The sequence below is a fragment of the Echinops telfairi genome, unplaced genomic scaffold (assembly GCF_000313985.2).
Source record: "Echinops telfairi isolate 266 unplaced genomic scaffold, ASM31398v2 ScPeMD7_7457;HRSCAF=8495, whole genome shotgun sequence".
NCBI classification, from domain to species: Eukaryota; Metazoa; Chordata; class Mammalia; order Afrosoricida; family Tenrecidae; genus Echinops; species Echinops telfairi.
In genome coordinates, this window is record NW_022111357.1 from 17,522,278 (window position 1) to 17,538,052 (window position 15,775).

A 15,775-nucleotide genomic window follows, 5' to 3' on the forward strand; every position below is an offset into this window, starting at 1 on the left:
CACGCATTCCTTCACATACCCCATCACCTTCCCTCTCCCAGCCACCGTAAACACACTCTCTCCCAGCCCGTGTCCTGACACTCCTTCACGCACACCCTCACCGCTCGCAGACTAATTTCCACATGCAACACACGCACACAAAAGCCCCTCATGTACCTCTTCACCTCTTTCTCACAGGCCTGCACAGGCTCACACACATGCTCAGAGCCTCTCGTACACCCTCACCTTCCCTCCTCTGTCTCTCACAAACACTCCATCTGCCAGCTGCCTGGGATCCTGGTTGCCTTGCTCTCCACAGCTTCCTGGGCCTCAGGCCTTCCACCCTGGCCCTAGCCCTGGCCCTGAGGACAGTGGCCTTGTGGTCTCTTGTTTTTTACCATCAGTCAACAGTAACCCCTGAGCATTCATGCATGCATTCAGTGACTGTTGATTAAGCATTGACTATGGGTCAAACACGGGGGTTCTTCTGGTGACCAAGAGAGACATGGGCCCTTCCTACCCAGAACTCTCAGTTTTGTGACCAGCCTGTTTGCTTGTTTGGTTGCTTGTCTGTTCCAACTGGATTATAAGGTACCCTTGATCTGTACTTGAGGGATGTATAAGAATTCTCAAGAGAGAAAATGGGAGAAGAACATTTGAGGCAGAGAGAACTGCATTTGCAAAGCCTGGAAGTGAATCAAAATATGGTATGCTGGGAAAAACAGGGTGAGATTCAGAGTCCCTAGGAGAAGCCACAAAGAAGACAGAAAGAAGCAACATTGTTGCAGAATTCAGGAACCAGGCTCAAGAGTTTGGAGATTGGTCCAGTGGGCCACCGAGAGCCACGTAACGACAGGGGAGGGGAGAGACGAGAGGCAGGAAGGGCAGTTGGTAAATCTGAGAAGTACAGGTGCGGAATGATGGTGGCCTGACCCAAAAGAGATGACCCAGATGGAGCAGAGACTCATTGAGGGGCAGGGACCAGTAGGGTTCTGGTTCTAGAGCTATGTGACCTCAGGAGAGCCCAGATGAAACAGTGCAGTTGTTGGACCTATATTAACATTCAAGAAATGATCGCCTTAAAGGAAAAAAGAAAAAGAAATGATAGCCTCTATCTGTCAGGGAGACATGAAGAGTGATGTGAGGAGGTTCTCTGGGTACCTACTGAGCGCTGGGGCCTGTGCCAGGTGCTGGGCCCCAGAAATAGGCAGGTGTGTGGCTTCCGATGACACAGCCCACGATGAGCGCAGAGGGGCCCGCGCAGGAAGGGGTAGGGATGAAGCACCTGGGAACACAGGAGAACGAGGCAGCAACTTCGAGGTTCTGGATGGCTCTGATGCCAGGAGCTTCAGGCTGCTGGGACTTGGCCAGTCAGAGGTTGGGAAGGAGCTTCAAGAAGAGGGAACCTGAAACTGTGGGGGCAGGCATAGTCGGAGGTGATAGTGGAGGTGAGCCCTTGCTTGCTGGGCTTGATTGCTGTCTCCCAGGAGCTGAACTGCACTCTAGAGAGCCAGGGTTTTTGGTGGTGACAGGAACATGTCACTTAGCAATGTTGCTCCAGTGTCTGCCATTAAGTCACTGGCTAACCAGGAACAAATGCTTTGCCCACACTAGCCTCAGTTTCCCCACCTGTGTGATGAGGTGGTCTGTCTGGTGTGATGAGGTGGTCTGTCTGGTCTGTCTGACATCCCACCCATAGGAGTCGGGATGGCAGACTTTGCTGGGCATCTTCTGGCTTGAGACGCAGGGCTTCAGCAGTGCGTTTCTGAGCATTCCCAGCAAAAGAACGGAGGAAAGTGAGAGGTTCCCAGAGATGGCTCTTGGACATTCCAGATAGAGAGGGAAGGATCCTTGTTAGGATCTGGCCCCAAGCCCCAGAGAGGACCCTCAAGAGAGGTCTCAGGACCGTCTTCGCTCCTCCCCTGACCTGTGTGGTATTAGATGTGGGCCATGTGCCCAGGGAGGCCCAGCACCCACACCCTGGCTCCGAGGTTGTCTTGACCCCTCCTGCCCACTGACCAGCCTATAGGGCTTAGGTTCAGGAATATGACCCAGGACTTGGAGTCCCCTGAGGGTGAGGAGCCAGGCGGCGGATTGTGAGATGGCAGTGCCAGGTGGATGCCCTAGTTGAGAGTGGGGCTTGCCAGGAACTGTGATGGAAGGCAATGTGCCATGACCGTCCACTTGCCCTGGATCCTGGGCAGAGGGGCCCTTTAAGTGTCTCACCTGTGAGGTGGGGCTGGTGGGGAGTTAATTTCCTGTGCTATTTTAATTTTGCTGTATTTAATTTGCTATTTGTTTTAATTAACGAACGATGGGCAATCGCCTATCATAACTCTCTGCTGCTGGTCTTTTTGGAGGAAGAACAGACCGGGCCAGGTGACAGACCCATTAGCTAAGGGAGAGAAGGGGGCCCTTAGGAGCATGCTCCTTTCCCCTCCTGACCACCCCCACTCCTGGGGTCTGGAGCAATCTCCCTGACCCTCCCCCACTTATTTATTTGTGGTTGCCCAACCCTCCCCAGTCTGTTCCAAGACCTCAGCCGGAGTTAGCATGGAGATGAGAGGCCTGCCACGAGGCCCCTGCCTCTCCTCCCAGCCACAGAATCTGAATTCATAGGGTAATGGTCTAAAGGGCATGGGACTTGGCTTGGGCTGTGGTTAGAAACCGAGCGGGGCGGGGGAAGCCGGGTGTGACTTTTGAAGTAAGGGCTAGTTGTTAATGCCAGCCCCCTTCCCCACATCAGTGGCCACACAACCGGTCAATCACAAGGTCAGGGGATGGTGGGGTGTGTGTGGCATTGGCACATCCAAGCACCTGTGTGTGGACAAATCCACGGACATGACTTCATCTGCAGGATGAACCCTCTGGGGTGGAGGAGAAAGCTGAAACTCAGAGAGGCTGAGTAACTTGCCTCTCGGTCACAGAGCAACTAAACGAAGGAGGTCCTGGATCCTGCCTACAATCTGTCTTGCTGCGTGGAAAGGACTCACAGTTTCCGGGGTGGGGTGGCTTAGGGCTTGAGGTGGCTTAGGCCAGAAGCCTGGTGGACCAGGAAATGGGGTCCTCTGGCGCTGGAGGATGTGGGGGGAGGAGGATTGGGTCCCTGCCACAAGGTACTTCCCGGGTGAGGTGCGAGGCCTCTGCCACCTGTTTCCATTTCTCAGTCTTCAGTTGTCTGTCTGGGACGGGGGCTGGCTTCATCCATTACTCTACCAAGTGGTCGCGTCGGGGGCTAGGTGGAGCCCTGACTTTACTGTAGTTCTTAACTAGTACTTACATACATAGGCAGTCTTCTAAATGCTCCACAAATAGATCACAGCCCTGTCTTTGTCACCCCCGTCATGTAGATCAGATGTAGAAAAGTAGTGACTTACTTGCCCAAGGTCACACACAGCCAGGAACTGGTGGAGGCAGCCTTTGAACCAAGAATACATGGGTGCAGGACCCTTGTTCCAACCGCCATGCTACCCTCTCCTGTTATGTTTGTTTGTTTTTCAGTCACCTTTTTTAGTTCTCTTAAAGGCTATTTTATAGTGAATTGACAGAGTTGTATCACATTCTTGGGCATATCTAAAAAAGGGAAAAATAGAAATGAATTAAATTGGTTGCAGTGGTCCTAAACCTCCTATTTAGATTCCCTTTGGAACCTACTGGGGTGCCTCTGCTCTGTCCTATCGGGTCAATGTGGGATGGCAGTAAATTTGGTTTGGTTTGGGTTTTCCACTCGAGAGGATCAAGTAGGTGTTTCCCACACAATACCCACCCTCTGTGCCAGCAAGATGGCTAATGATTCAGCACTTCTTCAAAGAACTATCTTGCCCTCTTGATGGTCTCGGGGGTCTTTAAGGAGCCCTGGTGGTGCAGTGGTTAAGCTTTCATCTGCTGGCCCAAAGGTCAGTGGTCTCACCCACCAGTTGCTTTGCAGGAGAAAGTCTGCGTCCACAAAGATGACCAGCCTCAGAAACCATGGGGCAGTTCTACCCTGTCCTGCCGGCTCACTGTGATTTATGGTCAGCTCAATGGCAAGGAGGATGGCATCTTTGTAGAGCCACTAGTCTGGGTCAAGGGGGATAGCCAGCCACTATCACCCCAAGTCTGATCATGGGGCAGACCAGGCCCACCAGCCCAGACCTGCTGTGGAGGAGACAGCCCAGGGAGGTGCCAGGATGTACCTGATGAGGAGAGGCCCGGTCAGCAGTTGGGATGTCCTTATGGATCATAGCCCGCGGCACACTGCAGCGCTGGCCCTGGACAGGGACAGCCCTCCGAGAGCTTGCCATCCCACTAGAAAACCAGCTGAGAGCAGTTACCCACAGGTGTGTGAGCCAGCGGGCGGAAGACCTGCTGCACTTGCAAGGGCTTGTCCTTTGAATCCTGCCTGTGTGGCCTCAGGTACTGGCCTCCCTTAGCCTCACTGTTCTCACCTGTCAATGTGGAAAGGAGTATGCCCCTAACTCCGCAGGGCTTTGCGAGGCTCCAATGTGATCCGACCCGAGCGGTCTGAGCTCTGCCGTGGGGGCTCAGGAAACATCTGGCCGGGCGCTAAGATCCACCGGCTGGAGAGAAGAAGGGCCCTGCCCGAGGGTGGCATCAGTGCAGGTGCATCAAGGACAAAGCACTTGAAAGAAGGGGATATCGAGGATGGGAAGGGCAACGGGAGTCCTGGCTTGGGTGTTAATCCCAATCATGGCCTTGATTTCGTAGTCTCTAAAACGGGTATAGTAATCGAGTCCTTCCCCTCCACCCCCCAGGGTGCTGTGAGGATGACATTAGTCACTTTATTCATTGGACAGATCTTATCAAAGCACCTGCTGGATGCCAGGCATGCTTCTGGACACATCAGACAGTAATACATGCCCACAGTTTTATAATCCTCGTCCTGTTCCGGAGAGATTCAGGAGGAGAATTGAGGCCTTTAGGTCGGGTGGAGGGTCACGATAAGATGCTGGAGAACTGATAACAACTGATAGGTGCTGACTGTGCTCCAGGCACCTCCGTTCATGAAACAGGGCTCTTATCCCCATGTTGCAGATGGGAAACGGGTTCAGAGAGGGTCAGGGGCTTACCTAAAGAAACACAGCTGGAGGGAGGGGAAAAATGAGGACCTAATGTCGGGGGTTTAAATGGAGAGAAAATGTTTTGAGAAACGATGTACAAATGCGCTTTACACAATTGATGTGTGTATGGATTGGGATAACAGTTGTATGAGCCCCTAATAAAATGTTAAAAAAAAAAAAAAAAAAAGAAACACAGCTAATCGGGGGTGGAGCTGGAGTTCAGTTGCCTCAGAAGCCACGCTTCTGCACAGAAAGCGGTCAAGGTGATGAAGAGATGAGAGCAGCGGGAGGAGGGAGAGACCAAGCCAGGAGAAGGGTGGGAGTAGAAAGGAAGGGGGGAGAGAGAGGTGGGCGAGGCCTCTGAGCGCCGGAAGCAATTAGAGAAGGCACCAAGTCAGCATTCGCTCCCCAAGTGGGTTTTCTTAACAGCAAACAGCAAGGCAGGGACTCAGGGAAGGGAGCAAGCTGGGAAGGCTTCCCAGAAGGGATGGGTCTTGGGAAGTGGGCAGAGCTGAAAGAGGACTTTCCAGGCGGGCCAAATGGCATCAGCAGGCCTAAGCATGCAGAGGAGGGGGAGGAAACAACTGAGGAGAGGTGGGGGTGGGGGTGGCTGGTGGCCTCAGAGGCATAGGGAGGTGACAGCCCCAAGAGGCTTGGCTAATGTCAAAATAGAAATCATTTCCCCCAGTCTGGCCAGGTGATCAAGACTGAAGTCTCTGTGGTCAAATCCTAACTCTTGCCAGGCAAGCCACTTACCCAACAGCTCGTTTGAACTTGAGGGTCAACCAAAGTACCGTGCCCCGCACACAGACAGCGCTGGGTTCATTCATTTGGTGTTGAATGCATGCCTGCTCTCAGGCACTTTCCTGGAGAATGGCACAACGATTAAGCATGGGTAGCAAGGCAAAAGGTTGACAGGTCGAATGGTGGAGCAAACCCTACGGACCAGGCCAACAAAAAAAATGTGACCAGCTGAAGTTCTGGCTGAGGGAGAAGGGATTACAGACGGGTAGTGAAAGCAGGGGGTTCTCTCTAAGTTCCAGCGGCAGCCTGCTTCCAAAATGAGGACCGTCATTGCTATGAGTCTTTCTTGAATGAGTACATCAAATACAAATATAAGATACCCCCCTCCACAACAAAAACCACTATGGGGCAGTTTTACTTTGTCACGGCATTACTGTGCCTCAGCCCTCTGGCTCCTCAACAATCACACAGCAGGAAGTAACCGTTCCCATGAAAATCAGTAAGACATACGGTTTGTGAGATAGGTAAAGGGCCAAGGGAACGAGAAGATGGCAAGGTTGTTGTGATTTTAAATAGGCTTCTGAATGGAGAGGAGGTTAGAATTATTTCTGTAGTAGGCTTTCGTAGAATAATCACTTTCCAGTTGACAAGGCTTGCTTCTTCATGAGAGTCATGTGAGGTGATAGGTAGGGCCGTACCCATTTCAGAGTTGAGGACCCGGAGGCTTAAAGAAGCGAGTCAGACCCCGGAGTCATGACTCTGAAAACAGTGCTATACCCACTCCCTCCTTCCCTGTGACCGGAGGGAGCAGCATTCCTGATAGTGGAGAGGTCTGCATGCAGAGCTGTTTGGTCCGTTGGAGCAAGGGGAGAGGTGGGCAGTGGTGGAAGTGGGCTCGGATTCAGGAATGGAGCCTAGTGGAAGACTAGGGAAAGAGGCCTAGTTTCCAGAACCAGAACTGTGGTCCGGCATCCCCTGGGCTGATCTGGTAAGGCCAAGTCCAGAGACTGACTGGACCCAAGGGCAACCCTGAGGGCAGAGCAGAGGCAGCAGGTTGAGCCTGAGACAGTGATTGGGCACTGGGGCAGATTTTGTCTGGAACTGGGTGGATATGTGGGTCGTGGTGACACTAGAGGAGGGGAGGACAGAAGAGGGAGAGTCAGCCCCTCTGACCAGATGAAAGAGCCAGGAGGTGGATGGGGGCCAAGACTGACTGTGAAGGTCCTTGAGGGTCGTCGGGCTGAAGACCTTGGTCTCAATGTGGTTGGGGTAGTAGGGAGCTCTTAAAAGGCTTAGGAGCAGGGGTGCCGCATCGTGAGAATGAGATTTGAGGAAGAGGTGCAAAAGGCACCTCTGGCACCAGGTGAAAACGATTCAGGAGAAGCCACTGGAGGTGGGGAGTCCACCAGGAGGCTGTCATGGCTGAGCAGGTGAGAAATGGTGAAGCCGAATCTGAGGCCGCCTGGACCGGTGTGGTTGAAGTTGGGTCTGATGGGTGGAACGCTCTGGCTTCGAGCCTTGGAATCTGCCCCCTACTCTTCTACAGCACCCCGAGCTAGTCCCTTCCCCTTTATGGACTTCTGTTCCCCGACTCGGGTTGAAGTAAAAGTAACTTTAATTTTATTTATTTACCATTTGGGCTAAGGACACATTTTGAGAAGATGATAAGGACTTGGGCTTTCTCTCCAGAAAAGAACAACACATTTTCACGAAAACTTTGTGGTTTACAAATCCACCAAAGTCAATCCATGGAGCCAAGTTAGATGGTCAATGGTAATAAAATTAGCAGCTGTGATATGCACCTGGCACTCATTAAGTCCTTATAGAAACCTTAAGAAGTTGTATCCCATTGCTATTGAGGTGATGCTGGCTGGTAGGGACCCTGTAGGACAGACTAGAACTGGCCCCCAGAGTTTTTAAGACTTGTAATCTCTAGGAAGCCAGCTGCCATGTCTTTCTCCCTGGTGGGTTTGAACTGCCAGCCTTTGGATTCACAGCCTAGCGCTGTGCCACCAGGGCGTCTTCCTTAAGGAGTAGGCACCATGATTATCATTTCATTTTACAGATGAGGAAACTGAGGAGGCTTCAAGAGGTGAACGTACTTGCCCAAAGTCAGAACTGAGATCATCTAACCACCCAGAGGAAAGAGCAGGGAAGAGGGGGGGTGTGAGGAGATTGTCAAAGACAACTGTGGAGAAGGCAGAGCTCAAGGTAAACCAGGGGAATGGAGGCAGTGGTGCCAGCTTAGCCTGGAGGTGATAGGTCTTGGTGGTTGGAAGTAAGGGGCTGGAAATAAAGTTTCCATTTAGAACCTCAGCCTGGCTTCCAGAAGGATTGGTACCCGCCCCCCCACCCCCTACATGACTACCAGCTAAGTGACTAGGAAGCTGGGAAGGGGTTAGAACATGGGGCTACTCTTATCTTCTTGGCCTGATTATGTTCTGTCCCCTTGGCAGGGAAGGACTTACCCTTGACCCCTTGACTCAGCTTCTTTCTAGCACAGTTTCTGGAATTCACCCCCCTCCTCTGCACACCCAAGGCCATTGAGAAGGGCAAATGAACCTTGATGTCTCCAAGGGAGTTCTGAAATAGAGATACTCCTTCCAGTCCAGAGAGGAGGTCTGGGACCTAGCTAAAAGTGATCGCCATGGAATCAGCAACCAGAGCAGCATGGGACCACGTTAGGCTTGATTCTAGATCCTAGTCTGGAGTACCATCCAGAACCAGGTGATCTAGATCAATCTCAGCCATAGTCTCAGCCTTAAATCAAGGTTTACGGTGGGTTGGACATATTGGTCATACAGAATGAGGTCAACACACTTTTTCTGTAATGAGCCAGATAATAAATATCGTTCAACCTGTGTCATGAATACTCAGTTCTGCCATAGATAATATATTAACAAATGAGCTTGGCTGTGTTACAAACGTCATGTACATTAACAGGCAACAGGCAGCAGACTTGATTTGACCCACAGACCATAGTTTGCTAACCCCTGATTGAGAATCTCATTCTTCCTGAGGGGTGTCTATGTCCTAAGGTTGCTTACAACCCAGGTTTGAGGTCTGAGGCTAGCGTCCAGATCCGTGGCAGATTCCGTAATATGGTTTAGAGCTACACTCTGACTGGGATCTAGATCTTGGGAACTGGTGAAACAGAAGTGCACTAGACAGTGGTTTAGAGAAGGCTACGTTACGTTGCTGGCAGAGCCTTGATTCACAGAAGCTGGGGCAGGAAATGAAATCTAGACCCACCTGTGATCTGGCTGGTCCAGGGGTAGGGGGATGGGGTGGGGAGGAAGAGTAGGATTAGGTGGGCTGAAGGCACCCACATTGATCTGGAGCAGGCAAAGCCTAAACCCTAGATGCTCCAGAACAACACTGACTAATAGAAATGTAATGGGAGCTCTAGATATAATTTAAACAAAATCAAAGAAAACAAATAGAATTAATTTTAATAATATATTTTATCTTATCCAATATGTCCAAAATATAATTTCAACATGTAATCACTGTAAAAAAATTAATGAGATATTTTGCCCTTAGTTTGCTTGTTTTTCTTTCGTACGAAGACTTCAGAATCTGGTGGTGCATATTTTCAGCACATCCCAATTCTAAGTAGCTGCATTCCCAGTGCTCAGCAGCCCCGTGCTGCTCATGGCTACCTGTAACCTAAAAGGAGAGGTTTAGAAGCAGACTTTGATTTGGGCCTTGGGTCCAGAGGAGTCATGAGTTAAGAGTGAACGAGACCAGATGAGCCAGCCGTTACAGCCCGAGCAACTTGAGCTGAGTTAAGCTGGCTTGACCTGCGAGAGCAACAGGGGTTGGGGTTGGGGAGAGGGCAGGGTTCTTTCCCTGGGGTCCTGACTGACCTCCCAGTGGAGTCTCGGGCCCTCCCAGGGTGTTCCTGCATCACCTTGGAGCACTGGCCCCCAGCTTCTCTCCCTCGTCTCTCAATGTCACCTTTAACTATGGAGTCTGGCCTGGCAAGTGGGGTGGGGGTGGAGGGTCAAGCAGAGTGGCAACTGGACTCTTGAGGGAGCAGGAGCTCCACCCCGCCAAGCCAGCTGCTGCCAGCCTTCCTGGCCGGACTCAGTGGAAACAGGGGGCCCAGAGACAGAAATAAACTTCCAGGTTTCCGGGGCGGAGTGGGGGTGGCGGGGGCTGCCAGCCCTTTGTGCTTCCTTGCTGAGGGAGACAGGAAGCAGCTCCAGGCTCTGTCCCAGGCAGTTCCCCCTCATGCCATCTCTTCTGAGCCCCAGAACATTCCCCCCTCCTCCCCATCACTGGAGCTGAGCTGGGTCTAGAATCCAGAACCCAGGAGTTCAGCATTGACATCACATGTGCAAGGAGAAGGGTAGTCTGCAAGGGCTTTAGATACAGCTTGGTGGGGGGGGGGGAATGCGACAGTTTCTAGGTGCCTGTCCCGCGGACCTCCTTGCCCCCCAAGACAGGAGCTGCCCAGATTCAAGGTGCTACAGTAGGGCATTGCAATGAGGTCCATGGCATGTTCACCTCTGCCACTAATTGGCCAGGCAACTTTGGACAACTCACACCTTGAACCTCCGTTTTCTTCTCTGTATAAAGGGGGCAATGTTCGTTCTGTTTGTCTCAGGGCAATCTAGGTTAGTGGTTAACTCAGATGCCAGAACCAGAGTGTCTCTGATTCTGGGCACTGCCACTGCATGACCTTTGGCAAGTCAGGTAACCTTCCAGCACCTCAGTTTCCTCGTCAGCAGGAAGGGCTACCTCTCCCCAACAACAGCGACCTTATAATGAAGCAAGTGATTGCTCAGGGCTGATTGTTAGTTACCATTGAGTAGTCAGTCCCGAGGAGGTGTAAACAGGTTGTAAATGAACAAGGCATCCTTCCAAAAGATGGCATGAGGGGGAACTGCCTGGGACAACCTGGGACAGAGTCTTCCCCCCTGGACAGGGCGCTCTCTACTAACGCATTGCCACTAAGTCCATTTGGACTCTGACTATGGGACAGAGTAGAACGGCTCCCTAGGAACAAACAGCCTCATCTTTCTTTCTCCCCCTTAGAAGCTAGTGGTTTCGAACCACTGACCTTTCGATTAGCTGCCGAATGTTTACACCGTTGCACCACCAGGGCTGCTAAGGTCCCCTTAATTATATAAAACGAAAAATCAGGCCGAAAGTAGGAGGGGGCTTTCGATGGCGCCCCACCTCATGCCAGGGAGCGCATCACCAACTGCAGGTGAAGAATCGAGGTCGGTGATTGGCTCCCGGGGTACAGTTGCTCTAGCCAGTGATGCCGGAGTCCGCCTCTAGGGAGGGAGTGCCCTGACCGCCGGCGCTCTTCCGAAGAGGGGTGTGCAGGTAGTGGGCGCCCTGGAGCCACCGCCCGCCGTGGCCAAGCGCACAGTTAATATCCCGCCTCCCGGCTGGGGCGGAGCGCGCAGAGCCAGGCTGCCGCTGGGCGCCTCGCGGACCAGGGTCCGGGCCGAGCCACACCGAGATCTCAGCGGCCCTCCCTTCCCACCGCCACGTGATCCTCGCTGTGCGGGCCGCCGAGGCCTGGGCTGGTGGGCCGGGGGCCAGGAAAAAGCCGAAAACGCCGAGACTGGGCCGCTCCCCACCCGCTCAAAATAGCCCCCGGCCTGGGCTGCCACGCATTCCGTTGGGCCTGGGGCGCCCGGGGCGCGGGAAGGGGCGCCCGGCCCAACGTGGCTGTTGTCCGAGACCGGGGTTGGATTGGGGGGGCGGGGGCGGCCGGCGCAAGGGCGGGCCTTGTGGCCGGCCGGCATGTGGCTCTCCTTCGGGGAGCCTTGGCAGCCCGGACTCCGCGCTGAGCCGGGATGATGGAGAGCTTGTGGAATTTCCTGCAGCTGGAGAACGCAGCCGGCCGGGGGAGCGGGCCGAGCGCCCTTCGGGAAGGGGTACCCCCTAGCCCGAGCCTAGGGTGCGCCTTCGCAAATAGGGTTATGGGGGGGCCCTCCCTACCCGCCCTCCCTACCCGCCTCCAGACTGGGTGCGAGGAGAGAGGCACACTTCCCCTCCCCCCGCCGCTCTATCCATGTCTGGCGGGGGCCCAGTCCCGCCCCTCCCTGCCTGGGCCAGGGAGAGGGGCCAGGTGCAGGCAACTCCCCTCCCCCAGCCGCCTGGTTTCCCTCTCCGCCCGTCACCTCCTCCGAGAGTCAGATGCTCCGCGGCCTCCTCGGGGAGGGGGCGGGGGTGGCAGGCTCTGGGGGCAACGCAGGCTTGCCAGGTAGCCCAAGGGGAAACTTAGGAGGCGGCTTATTCGGGCCCTGGAACTGCTGGGTCCGCGGACCAGAGCCTCCGGATGCCTGGCTGGGAGGGGTTACAGCCCCCAAATGGGGAATCTGGCCCTCTGCACAAGCAGGGGGTGTCTGAGGGCTTTCAGGAGGGAGGTGAAGCAACACCCTCAACTGCAGAGTCGGGGGGCGGACGTACTGGAAAAATCCTGGATCACTTCCGCGACGGCGGAGGCTGCAGCTTTGGGGGCTGGTCCGCACCTTTCTGGGCGGGCCAGCCAAACAAGGGCCCTTGTCTGGGAGGGGCTTCCTCTCACCCAAGCCCTGAAATAGGCTGTCGGGTAGGTAAGTGCCCGGCGAGAGCTCCCTCTTTTGGAACTTGGTGCGCGGGGTTGGGGGTGGTGGGAGGACTGTCCAGCCCTTTGTGGGGGAGGAGGGGAGGGAGAGAGGCTTCCCACCACTTCGCCTACATCCTAGCTCCATTTGGCGCTCTGCAAACTGAAGAGCCGTTTGGCAACTCTGCAGGCACCTCCCCCGCCTGAGGTGGACCCCCTCTCCCCCTGCCAGTGGCTCCTGTTCAGCTCCATTTCCTGCAACCACCCAACCCAGTACCGCCCTCACATCAGTTTGAACAAGCAAGGGAACAGACCCAATGCTTAACCACTACTTCGAATCCCTTCCCAGCCTCTCATTGGCCGTGTGACCTCGAGTAAGTCCATTCATTCCCGTGTTTCCCTTGTCACATCTGAAAAGCCAGGTGATGGTAGGTAGGCTACCCATGGCCTTGTTGAATCACAAAAGTTGCACGATATTTAAATAAATTAGCATAATGTCCGGTCCATTGCTGGGGCCGAAAATAAAAGGTACCTGACAAACAGACCCATCCAGAGGGGTGGAAGCAGCCCGCATAGTATTTGATGCCAGCAACTCTGACCTTTGGCTTCCCAAGGTAAGTAGTGCCCATCGGTTGGGTTGGGGAGGACAGACGGAAGGAAAGACCCTGGTTTGAGTGTTCACGTGTTCATTAAACATGATCCTTGTGGCACTCTAAATTTGTAATGGGCACTGAGGACCAAGAGTGGTCCATCCTGCCAGGCCAGCCCTTCTTAGTCCGCATGAGAAACTGAAGCCCACAGAGAGGCCCAGGCCCCCCACCCCAGTGTTCCTTCCACTGTTCCACTGGAAAGGTGGAAGGAGAACTAAGGGGTGGGGGCTGGCAGAAAACACTGGGCTAGGGGAAGGTGGGATATCTCCTGGCCTGGCTCCCAGGAGTATGACCCAGGAAGGATGAGACACTGGTGGAGTTCTGCTTGCCAACATTCCTACCTTCCCCCACTCCCCTGCCTTGACCCTTCACTCAGTTCATCACTGCCAAAAGAGGTGGAGTTTGAGCCCAGGCTCGAATTTAGATACGTGTAGGCACACACCCACCTCAGCCCAAGATGTGTTCTCACCCCGACTTGGGCTCCCACTTCTCTCTCCTCTTGGAATGGTCCTCTGTGCCCACTGGGAAAAACACTAGTGTGGAAGGAACTCAGGGTCCCATTTGTTGTCTGCATAAGCTTGGGCAAATGACCCAGCCTCTGTTAAGCCTCAGTTTGCTTGTCTGCAAAATGGAGTTGAAATAAGAACTACCTAGCAGAACTTCTTTCCTACCCCTGTATTCCTGAGGCTTCCTGGCAGAGTAGGAAAAACAAAACCCACCACTGCTGACGCGATTCCAACTATGAGTGACGCTGAAGAACATAATAGAACTGCTCCATAGGGTGTCTGAGACTGTAAGTCTTTTTGGGAACAGACAGCCTCATCTTTCTCCCACAGAATGGCTCTTAGGTTTGAACTGCAGACCTTGTGGTTAGTAGCCCAGTGCTTAACCCAGTATGCTACCATGACTCTTCCTGGTGGAGACCTGTTTAAATAAAGAAAAGTCAGGATGCTCTGGGACAAAGTGGGGACTTGTATTCTGCACCAAGCTTGGTTTGGGGAAGGCAGCCGGCTGTGACTCTGGGGCTCCCAGGAATGAGGGCAGGGATTTGGTGGGGGTGGGTGGGGACAGAGATGAGTGTCCACCAGTGCATTTGGCAAAGTCCAGATTAGACCAAATGTATATGGCCCAGACCCTGGATTCCCATGAGCTGTGTAGTTGTCATAAGCTTTTCTCAAGGACTGCAGTCTTGGCCTCCTAACTCTACCTCAGAGAAGCCATCCTGGGCTGACTACTCCCACCCCTGGAGTTTCTCCCCCACAGGTAGAGTGCACATGGTGAAGGTCACTGAAACCAGCAGTAGGGCTGTGTGACCTTGGGCAGGTGCTTCCCCTCTCTGGGCCTCCATTTCCTCTTGCATAGCAGAGGAGGCTGGATTAAGTGACTCCCTAAAGCACCTTCTAGCACTGACAAGCTCCCAGCTTGTTGACTGATGTATCCTAGGAGATAGAAGCATACAGAGAAGAGAGTTAGCTAGGGGATTCCTGGGGAGGTACCCTCCCTCCCCGCCCCCAGTAGATTAGAGTACCTCCCTTCCGAAGACACACCTTCTGGGATGACTGGTGGGTGGAGAGGGCATATCACCCACACAGGTGGAACTGCTGGTTCCCAGGGTTCCTGTAGTCTGTAGAGAAAAGCGGAGCTGTTAGGTGGGGCTAAAACTGTCCACAACCTCTAGGGGGAGGGAATCTGTCACGGTGACCAATCAGCCTCCAGGGAGCGGGGGATGCCATGTGAGAGGCACTTAGCTTCTGGCTTAGTGTCCTGAAGGGCGGCCACAGGGCAGTCTATTGGAGTATGTGCAATTGGAGGGAACCAAAGAGCCAGGCTTTGAGTCAGAGCAGACAAGTTGGGGAAGTGCCATTCTTAGGAAGAAGCAATTGAAGATTCGGCGCAGCCTGACACAGTGCAGTTTTGCCAGTGCTTAGATTTGTCGGCGACCGTATGGGTGTTAAGCTGAACAATGCTCTTCTGAATTGCCAATTGTCCCCTTCTATTGGAGGGGGGTATCCACGTAGAGGTGTTTGTTGTTGAGGTTTTCTGACAGTGGCTGGTTGCTTGGGGAGACTATTGCTGTACAGGTGGGTGTTGTAAGGCTAAAGGCAGCACCTGGCCATGTAGGTGCTAGCAAATTGTCATGGGATGATCTGTTTGGGGTGTTAGGAAGCCTTGGACTGTATACTGGGAGAGTGTTGTCAGGCTGTGAGGGACTCCTGGCCACATTTTGGGTACCTCTTCCATCTCTTTTAGAGGGAGGTCCCCAGGACACTTGGAGGGAAGCTCCTCTGTCTTGAATTCAGTCCCCTTGCAGGCAGCTGTAGCCCGCTTACTCAGTAATTTTACCACGGTGCCTAAGTCTGGAACAGGCGTGAATTGACCTTTTAACCCCTTCCCCTCCGTGGGATTAGACTTTGTTTCCTGTTCAATCTCCTCCAGAACCAGTTCCGTACTGCCCGGTGCCCACCCCTGGGAGTGGATAAGCAAACCCTTCCATCTCCTTTCATCCCCCCACACCCCTGTTGGGGCTTGTGGGGTTGTGGGGGCGCTGAGGTCCAGGGTGGCTCCAGGTCTGGCAGGAGCAGAGGGCCCAGGCGGGAGTGATAAATATTGAAGAGGAGGGATTTCGGTGTGGGCTGGAGCAGCTGCAGTGGTTCGAGTGTCACACTATCTCTCCCCAGGTTTACTGACCCATTTCCATTCACGCGGCTGCCGGTTTCCTAGCAACGGCAACAGTCCCCCCAGAACAGGCGGAGTGTGTGTCTGCCATTAGC

General features: G+C 53.7%; 1 protein-coding gene and 1 long non-coding RNA gene across 3 annotated transcripts in view; one reads left to right on the forward strand and one right to left on the reverse strand.

The window, feature by feature from the left end:
• AHDC1 (AT-hook DNA binding motif containing 1) overlaps positions 1–15,775 on the forward strand; it is a 52,144-nt gene that overhangs the window by 3,522 nt on the left and 32,847 nt on the right. The gene's annotated exons all lie outside the window — the stretch shown is intronic.
• On the reverse strand, positions 13,957–14,597 carry LOC123522659. The gene is made up of 2 exons (XR_006680891.1): positions 14,533–14,597; positions 13,957–14,443 (listed from the first exon to the last, which is right to left on the reverse strand). It is a non-coding gene; the product is annotated as an uncharacterized LOC123522659 (long non-coding RNA).